This window comes from Galeopterus variegatus, unplaced genomic scaffold (genome assembly GCF_000696425.1).
Source record: "Galeopterus variegatus unplaced genomic scaffold, G_variegatus-3.0.2 Scaffold16788, whole genome shotgun sequence".
Classification (NCBI taxonomy): Eukaryota; Metazoa; Chordata; class Mammalia; order Dermoptera; family Cynocephalidae; genus Galeopterus; species Galeopterus variegatus.
In genome coordinates, this window is record NW_007742899.1 from 2,073 (window position 1) to 7,428 (window position 5,356).

Below are 5,356 nucleotides of genomic sequence, written 5' to 3' on the forward strand. Positions count from 1 at the left end.
TGTATATTTCCCATATTTAATGAATTTGAGTTTCAGAATTCTTACTGCACAATCAACACCAACACCTCTAATTTCATCAATAAATGTAAACACTTCAGGATAGGGTTGCCAGAATTAGCAAATACAGGATGCTCAGCTTAATTTGAATTTCACGTAGACAGTGAACTTTTTCTTAAGTATGTCCCAAATATTGTATGGGACAAATTATCCCAAAATGGTCATTGTTTATCTGAAATTCATATTTAACTGTGTTCCTGTATTTTATTTCGCAACTCTGCTTCAAGATATATCTGAAAGTGATTGGTGTACTAACAGATCTTTCTGGGTATCCTCTAAGTAGTAGGTATCTATTATAAAACAGATTAAATTAGAAAAATCAAAGAATTTTGAAAAAAAATATTGACTGGATTACAGAAATACCAACCTATTGTTAGTATTACCTGTATATGAAAATAATATCACTCTTTATTTTGTACCTTCCTCTTTCAGTCGTTTCTCCTCTTCCTCTTGTAGCAGCTTCAATCGTTCAGCTTTGGTGGTTTTCTTTTTCTTAGTGCCAGGCTTAACAAAGGCCACAACATAAAAACAGGCTATTAACGTGCACCCAAGTTACTTAAAAACACATCTCCTCAAATAATTATGAAAAACATTTTTGATTTCATGATTTCAGTCTTTCATGCATTCATTAAACAAATAAGACTGCCTATTAATGCAAAGCCTGGCCTCAGTGCATTGAACAGTCTGGAAACAAATAAGAAAAAAATATGCAGAAGTAAGGCTGATAGTAACAAGTATATGCAACTTAAATAACTCTCTCATTCCCAGTTTCCACATCTTTGAAATGGTGCTAAAGAAAACCTCACCTCATTGTTGTTAAGAAATAAAGTAAATATGTGTAAAAGCAGTTTGAAAACTGTACATCTATATAACATTGAAAGGTATTCTTACGACTAACAGGTATACAGAGAGTTATTTTGCAAGTATGGAGGCAGGAGAGATCATTTTCAACAGCAGGGATCAAGAAACATGTTTATAGAGCAGGTAGTATTTAAATTTGTACCCAAAGGATTTTAACATTGAGGGGAAGATACCCCTGCAGGAGACAAGATATGAGTTGGGAGAGCACTGGATCGGCCAACAAGTTCAGAGCCCTGGGAAGCCTCCACGAAGAGGTAATGAAGGAAATGGGAATGGGAAAGAAGGCTAGAGCCTACGTTAGAGCTTGGAATTCTTCTAAGGGAAATGGGAAACTCCTAAAAGTTTTTGCAAAAGGCTGCAAAGCTCACCTCCTCTACTCGCCCCTCCCTCTAAAAAGCTCAGTTGGCTATTACGAATATAATTTTGAAAACTAATCTCATATTGGGAGGTTAGAAAAAGGATTATAAAGAGGATACCATTTTGGCAACTATTAACAGTTAATAAACTAGTCTTTGCAGTGGAAATGCAGAAAGGATCAAATAAATATTTTCTAAGTTAACTTATTTAATAATGGTTAAAATTGAAAGCAAGAAGAGGAAAGAGTCAGAGGAGAGTGAAAAAGAGTCAATGGTAGTCCAGAACAAGTGAATTTAAAAGAGGAATTGTTGAAAGGAATTTACATATAATTAATATGAGATGCTGGTAGATTATTCTGGCAATGCTTGAAGTTACTGAAATTGTAGAACTGAGGTTTAGCAAAGAGGTCAGAGCTACAGAAACAGATTTATGAGCAATCTGTTGATAACCACCTCTCCATTTTCCACAAGAGAAAGAGCACTATCTAAATTGAAGAATAATCAACAGAAAGAGTGGTTAATTCTTGGGATCTATAAACTCTTGGGGACCAGCTTCTCTTTTCAGCTCAGCTGCTCCAGGATGCTTATAGAATTCTTTCGCCCCATTGGAATCTCTAATCCATTGGCCCTACCACTTTTTCACTGTAGATCAACCCCCTTCACACCTTCGTTTCTTCTTTTCCCAGGTTAGATTTCAGTTCATCCACATAATCACTATCTAATATACCTTCACCTCCTCTATTTTCCTTGCCCTCTAAAAAGCTCAGCTGGCAAAATCCTAGTTCTAGTTAAAGTCAACTTTCCATCTATTCTTTGCTAGCAATATGAGCAGCTGAACCTCGCCAGAGAAAAATACACGTGAGCTCAAATTTATGAACACAGACTTTAAGGCAACAAAGAATTGCCCAGTATTTCCACTGTTATTTCATTCTCCTCACTTCAAACCTCCAAAATCCTCTCTTCCTTCTTACCCTTGGCTGTTGACCTTACCTCTTATATCACTGAGAAAACAGAAACTTTGAGAAAAATCTCCTTTACACACCAAATCTTTGAACCTATCCGTATTTCTTTCTGCCTGCCTTTCCATCACAGTGGATTAACTATATGTACCTTTTCCTATTTAAGGTGGATCCCATCACTTTTACACTAGATCTATTGCCTGTTTAAGACGTGGCTCCTACAATTAGCACCTCTAGTCATTTGTCAATTTCCTTCCCTAAATTTCATATCTCTTTCCATATTCTTTTTTTTTTTTTTTTCCTTTTTGTCTTTTTTCGTGACCGGCAACGGGATCGCAACCCTCGGTGTCGCTCCCACACCGCCGCTCAACCAGTGAGTGGACCGGTCTCTATATGGGATCCGAACCCTCGGTGGGAGCGCCGCCACACTCCCAAGCACCGCACTCTACCAAGTGCACCACCGGGCCGGCCCCTCTTTCCATATTCTGCTCCAATTCTGTTGCCCTTTATATCAGATCACCTAAAAGGAGTTGCCCACTGCTTCTACTTCCCCATTTCCATTCAGGTTTTCATTTCTATTTCTCCATTAAAACCTCTTGTCAAGGTATCTTTGCCTGCGTGTGAGTGAATTTTTACTGGGGTATAGAATATGGGTTGGGAAATGTCACCATGGGGTATGCCCTTCCCCCACACAATGTCCATTCTAATCTTCCTGGAATGGTTTTTGGAACTTTTTCTTGGAGCTGCTCTTGCTGCCAGCAACCTATTAGGTCCACTGCTGAATGGCTCCTCCCTGCAAGACAATTTCCTCTTTTTCTTGGGGACACTCCTGTTGCTTACCTCTTCGGGATCACTAACTGTTTCCTCCTTGAGTGCAGGTTTCCTCCTCTTGGGAACACTTGTGCTGCCAGCTGTCTCTTTGAGATCACTACTAACCAGCTCCTCCCTGGAAAAAGATTTCTTTTTCGAGAGTTTGGAGAAAGAGATAGGTGGGTCTTTCACGCCATTCTCCTGAGGAGCCTGCTGGGGCTTTTTCTCCTCTTTCTGGGTTTTTCACACGGTTTCCACACTCCTCTGGAGTACTACTGCTGTCTTCCAAGACACAAGGGCACGTGCAGCTAGTTGTTCCTTTTCTTTCTTTCTTTTTTTAAAAAAATTTTTATCAAATCGAAATTGATTATACATATTTTTGGGGTTCAACATTGAGATATGTTCATCAAATCGATATTGCTAGCATACATATTATTACAAATCACAATTATTCTTTATGCCCCTTGTCCAGTCTCTTCCCATGCCCCTTTCCCTCATCCCTCCCCCCCAATTACCCTAGGTCTCTTCTCTCCTTCTGAAAGAATAATGGTTACTCTGTTGATTTGTTCCCTAGATGACCTGTCCAATCCTGAGAGGTATGGTCAGGTCCCCCAATATTACCACAGAGCAGACGCCTCTTCTGTCACTCTGAAATGGGCTTTGTGGGGAGAGACATCCACTTCTTTGGTCTCTGCTGGCGACTCTCCTTGTGTCAATGTACTCCAGTGGTTGGTGGACCATCTGCGTGGTGGTTGTGGCGTCTAGCCACTTTCGCGGTAGCCATAGTTATTGCAGTGGCTGTGATGGGCCACCCACTTGGAGGTAATGTTTTTGGCATGTTCCTTTGTGCTGGCAGTGTACCTGGTTGTGGGAGGGGGGTCCAGTCCCCTTCTCCACACCTTGGGTCCCCTGGTGGGCCCTGAGGTGCTGGCGCAGTGTGCCTGGTTGTGGGAAAGGGGTGTGGTCTCCGGCTGCAAGCCTCAGGTCCCTGGGTGGGCCCCGGGATGCTGGCACAATGCCTGGTTGTGGGAGGGGGGTCCAGTCCCCTTCTCCATGCCTCAGGTCCCCAGGCGGGCCCCAAGATGTTGGCAGTGTAAGTGGTTGTGGGCGGGGGTCTGGTCCCTGGCTCCATGCCTCATGACCCCTTGTGGGCCCCAAGGCACTGGTGGTGTGCCTGGGCTAGAACCAATTTTTTGTCCTTTGCTTACTTCTAAAATGGGGGAACTTCCTGTGGGAACCAGTACTTGAGCTGTGTGGTTGAGCTAAATTGCTGCTTTCTGCCGTTTTCCTACAGAAGGCTTTTTGTGCAGCTCAGGGTTTAATGGTTGAACTTCTAGGTACTTCTGAGTCTCCAGAGACTCGGTGCACCTGGGTTGTGTAGAAACTCTGATCTGGGTCTGAGTTTTTTTCATCAAACTGCACCCCATGCAATTCTGCATTTCCAACCAGTCTCATCTGAGTGGTCCTGCACTGACTGGGGGGTGGATTGGCTGTCCTTGCTGTGTCCCAGTGTTCTCCCAGTGGGCCCATCTCCCTGACTACCCATGCTCCAAACACTTCCCATGGGACAGGCCCTGCACCAATCCCTTGTGATGACTTGCCAGCCTCTGAATAGCTCCTTTTTTCAGTTGCTCTGGCTCCTCGCTCCTGCATGGATCCACAGGAACCCTATTAGTGGTCTTGCTGTCCTGGGGGCTGCCAAGGTCCTCCTCTCCCCTGCTGCCTCCAAGTAACTCCATCCGAAGGGCACAGCTGCGGCTTCTGCCAGCTCCTGCTCCATGTGCTCAGCAGCTGGAGCCTTAAAGCATCCATGGCCCAAAACACTCTCAGCGGTTTTTTCTTTCTCTCATCATGGTTTCTCCCCCTTCATGAACTCCGTAGGTCTCTCTTCCTCTTCCCCTGAGCTCTAGCAGCCCCAGCTTGGCTGATGTTACATTTTTATAGTTGTAAATTGGTTGATTTGTGGGAGAGAGCGACACTGGGAACTGTCTATTCCTCCATCTTGACTGGAACTTGAGACTCTCCCCTTTTCTTTCTTCAAGAGTTTCTTCTGTTTCTCCAGCTTCCTAGCAATCTCCTCAGCCACTTCCTCTGTCTTCATGACATTCAGACTCTTCCATAGAATCTCTCTAGTCTCACAGAAGGACAGCTGTTCCCCGACTTGTTCTCAAAGCTTCTCCCCAAATACAGTGATGGACACCTCAGAGAGTCAGTCCATGTGTGAAGCCATACTGCATTTGCTTGCTGGGTCTTCATTCTTGGTAGCTGCTCAGACAATGAAGGTGGAGTGGAATGTGATCCATATTTTGGTGT

The 5,356-nt window shown here is 43.6% G+C and overlaps 1 pseudogene; it reads right to left on the reverse strand.

Moving 5' to 3' along the window:
* Positions 1-476: 476 nt before the first annotated feature.
* LOC103582566 lies at positions 477-5,144 on the reverse strand (annotated as a pseudogene).
* Between the last annotated feature and the right edge of the window lie 212 nt (positions 5,145-5,356).